The sequence below is a fragment of the Plectropomus leopardus genome, chromosome 2, assembly GCF_026936395.1.
Source record: "Plectropomus leopardus strain MGB_pleo_1.0 chromosome 2, ASM2693639v1, whole genome shotgun sequence".
Taxonomy (NCBI): Eukaryota; Metazoa; Chordata; class Actinopteri; order Perciformes; family Serranidae; genus Plectropomus; species Plectropomus leopardus.
Genome location: NC_142177.1, coordinates 15,420,997 through 15,437,056, shown reverse-complemented (window position 1 = coordinate 15,437,056; position 16,060 = coordinate 15,420,997). Strand labels below are relative to the sequence as shown.

General features: G+C 45.8%; 1 protein-coding gene across 3 annotated transcripts in view; it reads right to left on the bottom strand.

Annotated features, from left to right (window-relative positions):
• Positions 1–16,060, bottom strand: part of slc2a9l2 (solute carrier family 2 member 9, like 2) — a 133,142-nt gene that overhangs the window by 108,151 nt on the left and 8,931 nt on the right. Inside the window, exon 2 of one of the 3 annotated variants that reach the window (XM_042495739.2) lies at positions 12,525–12,592. The gene's annotated coding sequence lies outside the window, so the exon portion shown is untranslated. Of the gene's footprint in view, positions 1–3,091; positions 3,193–4,348; positions 4,487–12,524; positions 12,593–16,060 lie in introns of those variants that run through there. The other 2 variants (XM_088086366.1, XM_088086371.1) reach the window with 2 other exon arrangements.

Below are 16,060 nucleotides of genomic sequence, written 5' to 3'. Positions count from 1 at the left end.
GTGAAGCACTGAGGGGTTTATTTCAAACTTAAAGTATTTTATGCCCTTTGTGTGGGAAAAAAGCAAATACACTTAAGGGCTGCCACCTTCTAAACAAAAAGACACAAAGACATTTTACACATAAGTGACAGGAGTCAGTGACCTGCAGTCCTGCTGATGTCCTCTCTCATCCTAACACACAGTTAATAATATTTAATACATTCGGTAAGCTTCCAGAATATAAATGAGTCCCTGATTGGGTGACTAGAATGAAAACCAGCAGGACTCTGTGTCCTGAGGAGCAGGATCAAAAGCCACAGCTGTGGCGTGAATTAATAAAATGACTCAAGACCCATGACAGATCAAATAGTCTCAGACTAACCTTCCCTAAGTGCAACTATTTGATTAAACCACTGCTTTGATTTTCTTTCAGTAACGCCCATTACTAATGTGGATGCTGAAGTTATTACAGCATTAAGTGTCATCTATTCCAATGCCAGTTCAAACTGGATCATTTTTATTTCAGCTTTCCAAGATTTTTCACAGCCTAAATTGCAAACCATAGACTGGAAAAATAAAGATGGACAATATGACAGCTCCCCAAAAGTGCAGCCAAAACAGTATGGCTGCAGTATAGGTCACAAACCCTGCCCCCTTTGATATTAGCAGATGGGACGAGAGCCAAACTATTATAGTATTTTATGTGTTGACCTTAGATGGGCTGGGTTCAGGCTTAAACTCACACAGGTTGGTTCAGTTTGGGTTTTAATCTTTTTGGCCCATTGAGAACTCTAGCAGAGATCACAACTGAGCAGACATGGACTGTTTGGAATCGGATCGGCTGGCTCTAAATGATGTCACCAGCACAAGATGGCAGGGACTGACAATTTGGCTTTACTTTTAGAAGTAACTTTTTACACATACAGTCTAGGAGCCAAACCAGTCAACATTTTTCAGCTCCCTGAAAACAAGTTAATAAATTCACAGTTCATCTTAACAATATGGCTGCAATATGCTCAATATTTAACATGAACTTATTTATTTTTAAAATGAAATGTATGACTATCTGCATATTATTAATGCAGATATTATTTATTTCTCTGAGCTAACTGCTCTGGGCTACATGTACCACACACAATCTTATTGTACAGCAATATTCTGAAATATTTGTTGAGCCATGAGATAAAATGCATCAGCCCTTTAATTTTCTTGTGCATGGAAGTCATTTCAAGAGTGGGTTTGTAGAGAGACTGTACTTGCAATCACTGCTGATAGTTATTTAAGTGCATCAGAAGAATCAGGCAGGTTATTGTTTGTCTAACATACAGGGGGAATCAGTTTTGGTTGCTTAACAGGAACTGTGGCTATTGACTTTAGTGTACCTCTCTCCCAGTTCCGATCAGTCCATGAACCTGATGTTACCTCTAAGGATTCAGAGTCCCTGAACCTACTCAATCAATACAAAGTGGTTTGTTCACTCTGCCCTTCTCAGACTGGAACAGAGAAAACGTGTTTAAAAAACCATCTTTATTTCATTACTTTTAAATGTATTTTAAAGAACATCCAGGGCAGAAAAAATAAGCCAATGCAGAAGTGCCTAAAACTGCAGTTCTTCTAATGGCCACTTGAGGGTGGCTCCCAAAGCCAATCAATCCCCATAGACGCCCATGATAAAATGCCTAACTTTACAGCAGAAATAAACATGTTAACGGTCTGGTACAAAAATGTTTTTGGTCTCTGTCGCTGATTTCAACATTTATGACAACTGCACCAGGGGTGATTTTAATACAACTCACCCATTTACATTCTATGAAGGTCAAAATTTATGAATATCTATTGAGTGACAAACTGTCTGCAAGGCATTGCTACAGTTTATGAATCAGATCCACCCCTCGCTCCTCCACAAATATGGTCACTTCTGGCTCCAAAAATCCAAGATGGCAGTCTAAATGCCAAACTCGAGGCTTCAAATGGCAGTCCACAAACCAATGGGTGACATCAGAGTAGCTACATCCATTATATTATACAATCTATAAACTTAGTATGCCACAATGATGTTGTAAAAAGTCATAGAATGGTATGTCATGAAAAAAGGTAATAAACAAAAGTCATAGCGTGTGCACTTTTCCTGCACTGCCATCAATCATATGCTGGCTTCCGAAAATGGCACTCAATCATCAAAAGTTTTAGAATCTCTGATCTAAAAAGTTTGCTTCAAAATGGCCTAAAATGGTCAGTTCAGACGTTCAGTTTCTGGGTCATAGAATGAGCAGGTTGAAAACAGTCCTCACCCTCCCATGACCCTGGTTGAAACTTCTCAAAAAACAATGTTAACGTATTATCTAATCACTTTGGAAATATTTCAAGGTTATTTTTGAAGCATCTTCAAGATTAAGAGAGTAGATTTTCCAACAGGTACTCCTCTAAGGGGAATAGCTCATGATTTACATGTAAACAAAAGGGTCGCCTTACAACTGGAAGTCAAAGACATGACTGAAAACTGTCAACACGCTCAAACTGAATAACAGGTTTATTAATACAAGAACTTCCAGGACAACTAATAAATCAAAGTTATTACTGCTGTCAGATGTTTGTTGGACATTTGTTTGCAATGCACTGCATGAGATCAAAGCCATGCAGTAATTTAGACAGCTAAAACTTAGATAAGATAATAACACATGACATAATATAATTCAGATGATGGCCAATTTATCATATAATACTGCCATGCCTACAGCAAACCTCTCACGTATACTATGGCAAATATCACATAATGTGCAGCAAATGGCCATGGGTATTGATTACGATAAGTAATGTTTTACCCACAGATGTATTTACATACAATTTGTTTTCACTGTCATGCTTAGCTACCTGACACAAAAATGTGAAGCTGTTTGAAGCGATCTTCCAGTTACTTACAAGAGCCATTAATTACAAAAGACCATAGTATACCATACTATACACACATCCCATATGTATAAGAAAATAATGCCTAATAAGGTAGTTTTGCACAATATCAGCAGACAGTAAAATTGGAGATAATCCTATAAATAAATGTATTTCCATATTTTTTACCAGACTGAGAGAGAAGTATCTATATGAACATACTTACCCACGCGCAGGCTATGTATCTGATGCTTTCAGAAGGACTAATGACCCAACATTACCTAGACATGCAGTCATGATGACTCTGAATGATTAACTTTGATGAGTCCCTCCCTTTACCTCACTATCTAATGTCACCTTCAGGTCAACTATACAGCAGAGCAGAGAAACAGTAACTAAATGCATGTATTATGAAGCACCTGAACTGTCCTCTGTGCAGCTGTTATCACAATTATATTAAACATGACCAGGGTGAATACAAATAATAGGACAGTGACTTTTGGTAACTCCCTCTGTGCTGCTTGCTGATTGGTTCTTTACCTTTGTTTGGTATGAATTTACAAAATTATGGAGATATATGGAGGAAGAAAGGTCATGCATTTTCCTCAAGTCAGTCAGAAAGGCTCAATTTAAAAAAAGAAGAAAGAAAGAAAGAAAGAAAAGGAAAAAATGCATAACTACAGCCACCCCTTTCTTTGATAAATAAAGTACACTCTCATACATTATAGCACTCATACATCAGTAAAAAAAGACCTATGTCTTTCTGGGTGCATATGCTCCCCACCCCCTCCACATGCTTTGAAATGATGCCACCCCTTCTTCAGATGCACTGTCTGATCAATGAGCCACGTATTATATATGACATACTTTTCAAAGAGATTATGAACTCAATTCAGCAGTCTGGATTAGTTTATTCTTTAATTATGCATTAAATCATTAAATCACATCTGTTATGATGCTTAATTAAATCAACTTGACACCAACTGTTTATTGATATCTTTAATGGCCTGCCATTAACACATTTTTTTGTTTGTTTGCTTGTTTTAATTCCACTTTATTTTAACACTAAAGTGCTCCACCTTTTGCTGCACATGTGTCTTCATGGGCTGGAGAGAAGACATTTCTTTTAAAAACTTTTTCTCATAACATCCTGGGTCATTTCATTTGAAAAGATTTCAGAGAAAAGGATATTCTCTCACTAAGAGACAGCTCTGTATGCTCAAAATGTGGAAACCACTGTTGACAACTGTTAAAAAAAATCTTATCAACCTTAACCCTCAAACTCTTGTAACTTAAACAAACATTTGCTTCCAATGTGATACCACTAAACCAGTTTCCCACTTTAATCCCTGGGGCCTCGCATGATAAATAAATGCCAAAAATCTTTATGTGACATTTAATGTTCTTCTCTGCAGTCAGAGGGGACAATGTAGCTTTAACAAGTTATCAATAAGTAACAGTTTAAAAAAATCCTGGTACTTACCATGAAAAGTGTTTTGATACACCATGTGACTGAGCTGAAGTTGTTGAATTATAAATGTACACATTCCATTTTGGAGGAAAATGTTTCTCCTACCATAAGACCCATAACAACAATGGAGTGTCCTTAATTCCAGTTTAACCATGCCCCATTGTCCCTCAGCATTCCATGCAGCACTCCCCCTCCGCTACCCTCCCCGATGCACCCAACTGGCCGGGGTCCAGCGAGACGTCCGCAGATCAGATGGTATCAGAGTAACAACGGGATACAGCTCCACTCTACCGGCTGCTTAGACATACCTTACTGGATCAATCCCAAAGAAACATGTAGCTTCGGTTAATCATTTCCTGGTAATTGGAGTGACATTGTCATTGCAGACAAAGAGGAAGGAAAAGTTTCTGCTACTGGTGAAGCTACTGCAAACAATTTGTTGCATTCAAGCAACACAAGAGCTTCAATCCCAAAGCCCCCTCAGGCGGTCGTTTAACTGGTCAATGGCTGCTTTATTCTCCCTCAACTTCACATAAATTATATCGGTGAGACTACTAGCTGGGCGCTATCTATATTACAAACATGTGTGCCTTATTTCTGACACGTGGAGACTGCATGAAAGAGCACATATAGTATCATAAACCGAAGCAAAAGCTATGACGTAGCTTGAGTGTGATAACTGCAGCATGGGGCGGAAGGATTGAGCAACACGGAGTGTGTGTGGTCAGAAGCTGTCATGGGAAAAACATATGGTCAAATAATGAAACTCAGGCTTGTTGTCACGATCCCTGCCTTCTCCTCCCTCCAGTATTTTTCCACTCACTCTCCCTCTGCTCACTCTACCTGCTGGCCACACCCACCTACTCTGCCTGCTCTGCTCTCTCACCTCTCAGCTGCAGCTCATCAGTAATCAACCCAGGATATAAGCCTCCTCCACACACACACTCATCGCCAGATTGTTCTTCAGCGTTATGCCAGACTTTCCAGCGTTATCCTGCCTGATCTTCCAAAGCCGACCCTGCCTGTCCCCGACCTGCTCTCTTCGCCTGATCCCCGGAAAACCTACCTGCCTTCTGTCCCAGACCACGTGTTCTGATTCAGCGTTCCTGATCTGCTCCGCTGGTAAAGACTTCTCCGCCTGGCTCCGACGATTCTGCTGTTTAATCCCCACTGGTACCGCTGCATTCTCGGACTGCTCCTCTGGCTTCGAAACCTCCGCCTGTCCCCGACCACTCTTCCGCCATCTCCTCGACAGTACCTCCACACGTGCTGTCAAGCTGTCGGACAACGGGGTTTCCTCCTCACCCACGCCGAGTGCAGTAAGCTTCATCTCTTCGCATCGTTCGCCCTCCATAGACTTTGTTTGGGGTTCCGACCCGAAGAACGAACTTTGTGCTGAACTGCTTCTCCTTGCTGCATGTTTGATTTGTGCTGGGTTTAATAAACGTCATTACCAACTACTCCAGTTTACCGGTGTACTGCATCTGGGTCCAGACAGCACCCGTTACAGTACAATCTGGCCAAACATGGACCCAGCAGATAACGCCGCTCTCCATTCCCGTCTTGCCCGCGTTGAGGGGATGCTACAGCAGCATGAAGCTCAGCTCACCTCCAACGCAGCTGAAGCTCGCCAATCGGCTTCGGCGCTGGAACAAGCGCTAACTCTGTTAGCCACCCAAGTGCAGCAGATGGCTTCCTCACTGACCCAGCACGCTTCGCCGCCACCGGCCCCCGCCTCACCTGCTCCACCACAGATGCCAACGCCTGGTCCGGTATCCGAACCCCGGGTGGGGGTTCCAGAACGATACGCCGGGGATCCTGAGGGCTGTAATCCATTTTTGACGAACTGTTCAATCCTGTTTGCCCTGCAGCCCCAAACCTTCACCACAGAGGGAGCCAGAGTCGCCTTCACCATAAACCACCTCACCGGCAGGGCACGTTTGTGGGGGACAGCGGAGTGGGAGAGAGGCACGCCTGCTTGCGCCTCCTTCCAGACCTTCGCGGAGGAGCTACGAAAGGTTTTCGGACCCGTTCCAGCAGGACCTGACGCCACTGGGGGTCTCCTGAGCCAAAGACAGGGGAACCGGACGGTAGCCGACTTCGCCATAGACTTCAGAACCCGGGCCCGGCTGAGCGATTGGAACATGGCAGCTCAGTGTGACGCCTTCCTCAATGGGCTGGCCCCGTACATTAAAGACGAGTTGGTCTCGTTCGACCTTCCCAGTTCTTTGGATGGGCTCATTGAACTGACTACAAGATTGGACAGACGAATTCAGGCCAGAAGGAGAGAGCAACGGTTGGAGGGAACCGATCTTCGGACCTCCGTCCGTCGGAATGGGCCGCCTGCTACTCCTGGTCCTCATTCCGATGCCACCCCGGGAGCGGAGCCAATGCAGGTGGGTCGCACTGGTCTACCCCCCGAGGAACGAGAGAGACTGCGTCGAGGTAATCTTTGCCTCTACTGTGGCCAGGCCGGCCATTTTGTATCACGGTGTCCAGCAAAAGGGAGGGCTCAGCGGTAGACGGGGGCATCCTGCTGAGCCAATCACTGAACTCTGTCCCCAATCAAAGACCGCTGTTTCATGTCCAGCTTCTGTTGGCAGAGGGGTCCCACACCCTCGCCACCTTTATAGACTCTGGAGCCGATGTTAATCTCATCGATGAGGAACTCGCCCGGCAGCTGGAGATCGAGCTGGATCCTCTGCCCTGTCCCATTCCGGCCAGCGCATTAGACGGTCACCTCCTGGGAAGAGTCACGCACCAGACCACGCCCATCTCCATGCTCCTGTCGGGTACGCACCTCGAGACCATCAGCTTTTTTGTGTTGAGATCTCCTAACCTCCCCCTGATCCTTGGTTATCCCTGGCTGCGCCGTCATAATCCCCACATTGACTGGTCCACGGGGTCCATTTTGGGTTGGAGTCCCTCCTGTCACCAGATCTGCCTCCAACAGACTGTCACGCCCTTGTCACCTGCCAGTTCCTGCTCTACTCCAGATCTCTCCAAGGTACCTCCTGAATATCATGACTTCCGGGAGGTGTTCAACAAGACGAGGGCCACGTCACTGCCTCCGCATCAGCCCTACGACTGCGCCATTGACCTCCTTCCCGGCTCTGTTCCGCCTAAGGGGCGCCTTTACTCCCTGTCGGCACCTGAGAGGGAGGCGATGGACATGTACATTAAGGACGCCTTGGCATCCGGCATCATTCGTCCCTCCTCGTCTCCCGCCGGCGCGGGGTTTTTCTTCGTTGGTAAAAAGGATGGTTCCCTGAGGCCCTGCATTGATTATCGGGGTCTTAATGACATCACCATTAAGAACCGCTACCCCCTGCCTCTCATGGCTTCAGCCTTTGAACTGCTCCAAGGGTCCACCATCTATACTAAACTGGATCTTCGCAACGCCTACCACCTGGTTCGGATCCGGGAGGGGGACGAATGGAAGACGGCTTTCAACACGCCTACAGGACACTACGAATACTTGGTGATGCCTTTCGGGCTAACCAATGCCCCAGCCGTGTTCCAGGCCCTCATCAATGACGTGCTCAGAGACTTGCTTAACAAATACGTGTTCGTGTACCTGGATGATATATTGATCTTCTCCCGCTCGAAGCAAGAGCACGTACACCACGTCCAGACTGTCCTGCAACGCCTGCTAAAGAACTCTCTCTTCGTCAAGGCAGAGAAATGCGAGTTCCATGCCTCATCTGTATCCTTCCTGGGCTACATCATCGGCCATAATCATATGGAGATGGACCCTGCCAAAGTTTCAGCGGTTACCTCATGGCCTGTTCCTGACTCCCGCAAGCAGCTGCAACGCTTCCTGGGCTTCGCTAATTTCTACAGGCGATTCATCCGGGGTTACAGTGCGGTGGCGGCACCTCTCACGGCTCTCACCTCCTGTAAGATCCCCTTCCGTTGGTCCCCGGCAGCAGAGGAGGCGTTCCAACTCCTCAAACGACGCTTCAGTTCGGCCCCCATCCTCCTGATCCCGGACCCTGAAAGACAATTCGTGGTGGAGGTGGATGCCTCCGATGTTGGGGTGGGGGCTGTCCTCTCTCAACGCTCCGCTGAGGACCAGAAACTTCATCCCTGTGCCTTCTTCTCTCGACGCCTATCTCCAGCAGAGAGAAACTATGATATTGGCAACCGCGAACTGTTGGCGGTTAAATTGGCGTTGGGGGAATGGAGGCACTGGTTAGAAGGAACCAAGACCCCCTTCCTCGTCTGGACAGATCATAAAAACCTTGAGTACATCCGCTCAGCCAAGAGACTCAACTCCCGTCAAGCCCGGTGGGCCCTGTTTTTTGCAAGATTCACATTCACCCTGTCGTACCGACCTGGTTCCCGCAACATCAAACCTGACGCTCTGTCCCGTCAGTTTCTGGTTGGGGAAGAGGACTCCTCCAACCAGGACAGTATAGTTCCTGCCTCTCGTCTCCTGGCCGCCCTTACCTGGGAGATTGAGGAACGGGTTAAGGCAGCAGTGGAGGATCAGCCGGGCCCCAGCTCATGCCCTCCGAACCGGCTCTTCGTTCCTCAAGGACTAAGATCCGAGGTTCTACAGTGGGCTCACAGTTCCCGTCTCTCCTGTCATCCAGGAATCGCCCGGACCAAGGAGGTGGTGCAACGGCGGTTTTGGTGGGCCACCATGGACGAAGACATCGCTGGCTTTGTCAACGCCTGCCCAGTCTGCAGCCAAAACAAGACTCCACGGGGGGCTCCTGCCGGATATCTTCAGCCACTACCAGTACCTCATCGCCCCTGGTCCCACATCTCCTTGGACTTTGTAACCGGTCTGCCACTGTCAGGAGGCAACACCACAATCCTGACAGTGGTAGATCGGTTCAGTAAGATGGCTCACTTCGTGCCACTGCCCAAACTCCCGTCTGCCAGAGAGACTGCTGAGTTGCTCCTGGAGCATGTGTTCCGACTCCATGGCCTTCCTTCTGATGTGGTCTCGGACCGGGGTCCGCAGTTCACCTCATCATTTTGGAGGGAATTCTGCCGTCTCCTGGGTGCTTCCACCAGCCTGTCCTCTGGGTACCATCCTCAGTCCAACGGACAGACAGAGAGGAAGAACCAGCAGATGGAGACGGTACTTCGATGTATGGCTTCTAAACACCCTGCCTCCTGGTCCTCACAACTGTTGTGGGTGGAATACGCTCACAACACTCTCACCAGCTCAGCTACTGGCCTGTCCCCATTTCAGTGTGCTTATGGGTTTCAACCCCCCCTGTTCCCAGACCAAGAGAAAGAGACTGCCTATCCTTCGGTAGAAGCCTTCATCCGTCGCTGTCGTCGGACTTGGACCCAGGCCAGGTCCGCACTGCTGGGGTCCGCCGAAAGATACGCTGCAGCTGCTAACCGTCGCCGTTCCCGAGCCCCCGTCTACCAGGTGGGGCAGAAGGTATGGCTGTCGACCCGGGACCTTCCCCTGCGGGAGGACTCCAAGAAATTAGCCCCCAAGTTCGTCGGACCGTTCCCCATCGACAAGGTGATCAACCTGGTGGCGGTCCGCCTACGACTGCCCCGAACCATGCGGGTCCACCCCACCTTTCACGTCTCACGACTCAAGCCATTCCGAGAGAGCCCTCTGCAACCTCCGTCCCGACCTCCTCCTCCTCCCCGCATCATAGATGGGACCCCGGCCTATACGGTGCATCGCCTGCTGCGCTCTCGCCGCCGTGGGAGGGGCCTTCAGTACCTCGTCGATTGGGAAGGGTACGGTCCGGAGGAGCGGTCCTGGGTCCCGGCACGCCAGATCCTGGATGGCGACCTCGTGGCGGAGTTCCATCGGCAGCATCCCGACCAACCCTCCGGACCCGCCTCGGCACGTGGGGGATCCGGTTCTGCTTCCCGTCCTGCTCCTGTGTCCACGCCGCCCGGGGATGACGACGTGGGTTCTGCCTCGGAGTCCGGTGGTGCCCTCTCGGACGATGGGGGAAGTGTGTCTGGGGTGTCCGAGGAGTTCTGACCCTCCTCCGGGCCCCGCCGCCCGCCCTGCTTCGGTGGTTCGTTGTGGGACGTCATGGGCCGTCCCTTGGGGGGGGGGTTCTGTCACGATCCCTGCCTTCTCCTCCCTCCAGTATTTTTCCACTCACTCTCCCTCTGCTCACTCTACCTGCTGGCCACACCCACCTACTCTGCCTGCTCTGCTCTCTCACCTCTCAGCTGCAGCTCATCAGTAATCAACCCAGGATATAAGCCTCCTCCACACACACACTCATCGCCAGATTGTTCTTCAGCGTTATGCAAGACTTTCCAGCGTTATCCTGCCTGATCTTCCAAAGCCGACCCTGCCTGTCCCCGACCTGCTCTCTTCGCCTGATCCCCGGAAAACCTACCTGCCTTCTGTCCCAGACCACGTGTTCTGATCAGCGTTCCTGATCTGCTCCGCTGGTAAAGACTTCTCCGCCTGGCTCCGACGATTCTGCTGTTTAATCCCCACTGGTACCGCTGCATTCTCGGACTGCTCCTCTGGCTTCGAAACCTCCGCCTGTCCCCGACCACTCTTCCGCCATCTCCTCGACAGTACCTCCACACGTGCTGTCAAGCCGTCGGACAACGGGGTTTCCTCCTCACCCACGCCGAGTGCAGTAAGCTTCGTCTCTTCGCATCGTTCGCCCTCCATAGACTTTGTTTGGGGTTCCGACCCGAAGAACGAACTTTGTGCTGAACTGCTTCTCCTTGCTGCATGTTTGATTTGTGCTGGGTTTAATAAACGTCATTACCAACTACTCCAGTTTACCGGTGTACTGCATCTGGGTCCAGACAGCACCCGTTACACTTGTAAGCTGAACACTCCCTTTGGGACATATTTTCTCAGCCTTGGAGTCTAGGTAACTATTAGGTTTCACAGGGTATGGATAGACCTTTCAGAGGAAAGAGACAGTGGCGATCCAAGACTCTGGGGTGGGGGGCTGAGGGGGAAGACCACTGAGGCCCCCCAACACCCACTGGTGTCACTTTTCCTCCTTTTCTTGTTTTTTTTTCTTCTTTCATTTCTGGTGACCAGAAAGTTATGCTACTTTTATTGAACTGATGCTTACAGCTAACATATGTGTGACAGTTACAACAAGCTGACTGTCCTAACTGACAGTATTTAGCTGTCATGCAGTAGTTAGGAGGTGGCCCACTTAGGGTTTTTTGGGTAGCGGCGATGCACTGTATTGTGCCTTTATCAGTCTTTCCAGGATTTCGCAGGCTGTTGTTTTCATTGTTGAAATGCCTGATTTCATTTTAAAAAATAACAATGCCTGTTGCAATAGTAATAGAAATTGCAGGAGCAAATGAAAATAATAGTAGTTGCAGAGGCTATCATCCGACTCTGAGCTGTTAAATACTCCTAATAATCTCACACTGACAATTTAGCTATGTGATGCTAACAGTTATCCCTGTCACTGTCTGTGACTCTATCCAAGGCGCAATGCAATGAATGAAATGCGATGTTACCTATTTTAAAAAGTCAAATATGAGTAAATTTGCTGTAACTGGACAAAATAGTAGAATTCATGAGATTGTCTGAATTTGAGTAATTGTTGCTTTTGCAACATCACAACATCCTGGAAAGGCTGTTCTTTGGGAGGTTTAAGGGGGTTAAGAGTTAGTCAAGTAAAATTTGCCAATATGAGTGGCCATCGGGAGCCCCTTTTCCAATTTTTTGGGGGGAGCTACAAACATTTGCCTAGTTTCCCTCACCTAATGGTGTACCCCTTGGAAAAGCAGCGTGCCAAACCATTAAAAGTAGTCAAAATGACAAAAAAAGTTTCATGTATCTATTTTTATATTCTTGTGCAGCGTTGCATATGCATTGTATGCAGTCATATCACTGACCACTCTGTTAAGTATTACTGCCCTTGTGTCCATTGTCCGAATTAAGCAGGCAATTAAAGTCACTCTATTGATTCTGGGAACATTGCAAATGTCTTTCTATACCTCATGTCCTTTTTGTTTTATCTCAGAGATCACCTTTTATTCTGCTGTGCTGCAGAGTCCTTAAAACTGATGTCAGCAGCTGTGTTAAACATTGACTTTCCCGCTGTGTCGGTGGCTTAGTGTACAGAGAGCCATATGTACTCCTGCGACTCTGTACACACCAGTTATTGTGTGTGATGGAAAAAAATAAAAAATATACTTGATAGCATGATCATACATTCTGTAGAAAATAAATTAGTAAAAGAAAACTCACCAACCACTCTTGAGACTTTCGCCGTCCAAAAATTCAGGCTATTCTTGTTGAATCCACAACCAAAGTAACTGCAGACACATAATTACAAAAACACCATTATCACATGAGAACTAGCTGGCTAACTTAATTTGACGTGGCCGTTGGACTTGAACCAAAAGTAATTGGAGCCACAGTGTGGAGTGCTGCGGGAGGAAGCAACCTCCTTTCCTTATCAGTCAATCGTCTACTCCATGCATTTTGCCCTGTAAATTTAGAGGTATACTATACAGGATTTTCCTTAAAAATACAACATATAGGGGCATCGGTGGCTGAGTGGATAAAGCAGGCGCCCCATGAATGAAGGCAGTGTCCTTGCAGCAGCAGCCTGGGGCTCAACTCCCGCATGAGGCCCTTTGCTGCATGTTGTCCCCTCTCTCTAACCCTTTCATTCTATTAAGCTGTCCAAAAAAAGGCTAAAATGCCAAAAAATAGTCCTTAAAAAAAATAAATAAATACAACGTATAGATTTATACAGAAGTAATCCCTCTCAATCATCACCTATGACCCATTAGAAGAGTATGGCAGTACATTTTTCTGCAGTGCATGCTGGTCAGGCTCAAACATGGCTCATTTTCTTAGTTACCTAACTAGCATCAGTAAGAAGGTGCTGACGAGTGACACATTTTCCTTAGCTTTGCTACATCTAAACCTGAGACAAATGCCACATGCTGCACTTATAACCAATTTACATATAAGAACCATTTTTAGAGTGTATGCTCCACTTACCATTTTTTCTTTCTTCACAGGTTGCTCTGGAAAACCCAGTCAGGCTTTTATATCCCAGCACAAGCAATAGTGTGTTTCAGGCAGATTGCTTCCTCTTATTATGGAAGCATTGAAGCTTTAAGTTACAATATATGCTGTGCAGTTAGCCAGTAGGTGGGTTAATGTTTGACCCATTAACCTGTGTTGGTCTTGGAGTGATCTGTTAACCTATATCAGTGTCTTTACAATGGCAAGCTGTGTAAATAAACATATGAGAAATATGGCCCCTCTGACCATTTTTCATTTAGCAGTTTCCCAGATACTTTATGGACGCCCCACTGACTTGGAGCAGCAGGACTGGGAAGACAATGAACTTAAAAAAAAAAGTCTTCTTTTTGGCTCAGTTTGTTTGTGTTTGGTATTCAAAAATGTAACTCTCACTATTTCACAATAAACTACCAGTAAAGGCAGTGGCAGACATGAGTGGTGTACTACAAAGTGAGATAAGTGAATTGTTGAGCCTAAAGCTGTTTTTCCATGTTATGAAAGTGGCTCTCTTTTAACCGGGCTAGATCACACTGGTAATTTATGCTGCAGGGCTAACCTGGTCAGGAGTTTTTGTTTTGAGTTTTGGCTTAAAGCCAGCTAAAAACCAGCTTCTACTATTAATTTGCTTTGGAAATAATATCCTTCTATATGAACATCACATATTTTCAGTTGAGTACAAAATAATGTGGCTTATTAAGCCATTACATTAAAGTAGTGATACCACCCAATGAAGCCATGCAATTACAGGTGCACAAAATGTATTCATTTCGTGGCGCGTTTTTTTTGTTACACACCAGGGCAACCTTAATCCGAAAATCTGAGCAAGAATGTCGAATTTGTGTGTGTGTGTTTGTGTGTGTGTGTGTGTGTGTGTGTGTGTGTGTGTGTGTGTGCGTGTCTGTTCTTGCTTTCGCTGACCTAACTTAATAAATGTGTTTGAAATGTACTCTGGTCCACTGACACCAACATTGATGCTTAGTAGGGTTTTTTGCAATACTCTTTTTACAGTCTTCAAAGGCGTAATTAGGCAGTGCACGATCAGTCAGTTTTGAGTGATCATTTTATGGGAACAAGGACAGAGCCTAAAGAAGAAACTGGATGACAGGGCAAGTTGTTAACCATCTTTATGGTAGGCCTACAGGGATAGATACTAACTTGTTTAAGCACTGGCCCCACACCCCTGAATTTGGTGGCCAAAGTACAATTTTGATGGCCCAAATGTAAACTTGTGTGTAAACCATGGCCTACAGAGGAGGTAGGCTAATTTAACACAGTCTTAACAGTCTTCCTTAACTGTGACACTTCAATAAATGAGAAGACAATGAAAATATCTTTGTAAACATGTGGTGTATTCTCTCACAGTCTCTCATTTCTTTACTTTGTTATCATCATCAATAGTGATGTGGCATAATGAAAAGACTATTAAATTGTTAAGAAAATAAATAATTATAGGGTATTTATAGAAAAAGTCAAAAAAAGGTACAGGACTGACTTTAAAACAATCCAGATTATATCTGCGCTAACCGCAGTTTCTTATTTAGTATTTAGTGAAGTAAAGTACTTTGTATTTAATAGCAACATGCTACAGCAACACACATTTACTGTTATCAAACTACAAATTCTACTTCAGCATTGTACGTCAATGGAGTAAATGTATCTGGCACTTTCATCTCTGACAATGGTCTGATAAAATGTGAACACTGATGGGAAGTATTTGTAGCTTGAAACTTACTTTTACTGTTTAACTCTTCACACACCCCTGAAGAGAGACTCAGTCCTGCTGTATTTAGCTCCATTAGCTGTTAGCTCCATTAGCTGTTAGCTCCATTAGCTGTTAGCTCTGTTAGCTTTTATCTCCGTGAACTGTTAGCGCTGTTAGCTCTGTTAACCTGTTAGCTCCGTTAAACTGTTAGCTCTGTAAGCTCAATACACCACAGAACACTGACTAGCTCTCCTCCCAGTGATAAGAGCATGAAGATGCATTTAAGAACATATTACAAATTTTAACAAATATGTAGTCACAGGTGAACCACAGGGTAAAAACTGAATTATCAGCCGACTTTTTTTTTATGTACTCTATATTGTGTGAGTGAAAATGAAACATTGCAGCTATATTCATTCATGTGTCTGCCATGCTGCTTGTTATTGTTGTTTGGCATTTGGTTGCAAATTGTATGCTGTTGTTTCTGTGACTGTGTAGTTATTAGGCTGCTGTGCCAAGCTGTTATTCCACTGAACATCTGGACAGACTCCAGTCAATTCTCAGTGCTGCTCGCAGCTGTGACTACTAATGTGAAACTGAACTTGGGGCTATGATAATTGATCCTAAATTGGGAAAACATAAATTGCATAAGCAGGCAGTAATCATGAAGAGTGGCAGACACAAACAAACCATGGCTGCCTTGAGAAACTATTTTGTACTCCACTATTAAAAGTAAGGGAGAAAACTCCTTGCAAAAGTACATTTTACATTGCAGAACTTCACTGGAGAGACAACATCCAGAGCCAGGGAGAGTAATAAATTGCCACTAACCAGACTATCTAATCAAAACGTGAAACCCGGAGAAACTCCTGTTATCATCAGTCCTTTTTTTTGCTAACCGTTGTTGTAATCCTTTTTCAAATAAAAAAAAATGAAATAATGTCATGTGAAACTTGTCTTTTCTTGGAAATTACTTTGTGCAGGAACAGAGGAAATGTTTCACCCCTGAAATTCAACAGGACAGTCAAAATGGATTACTAGT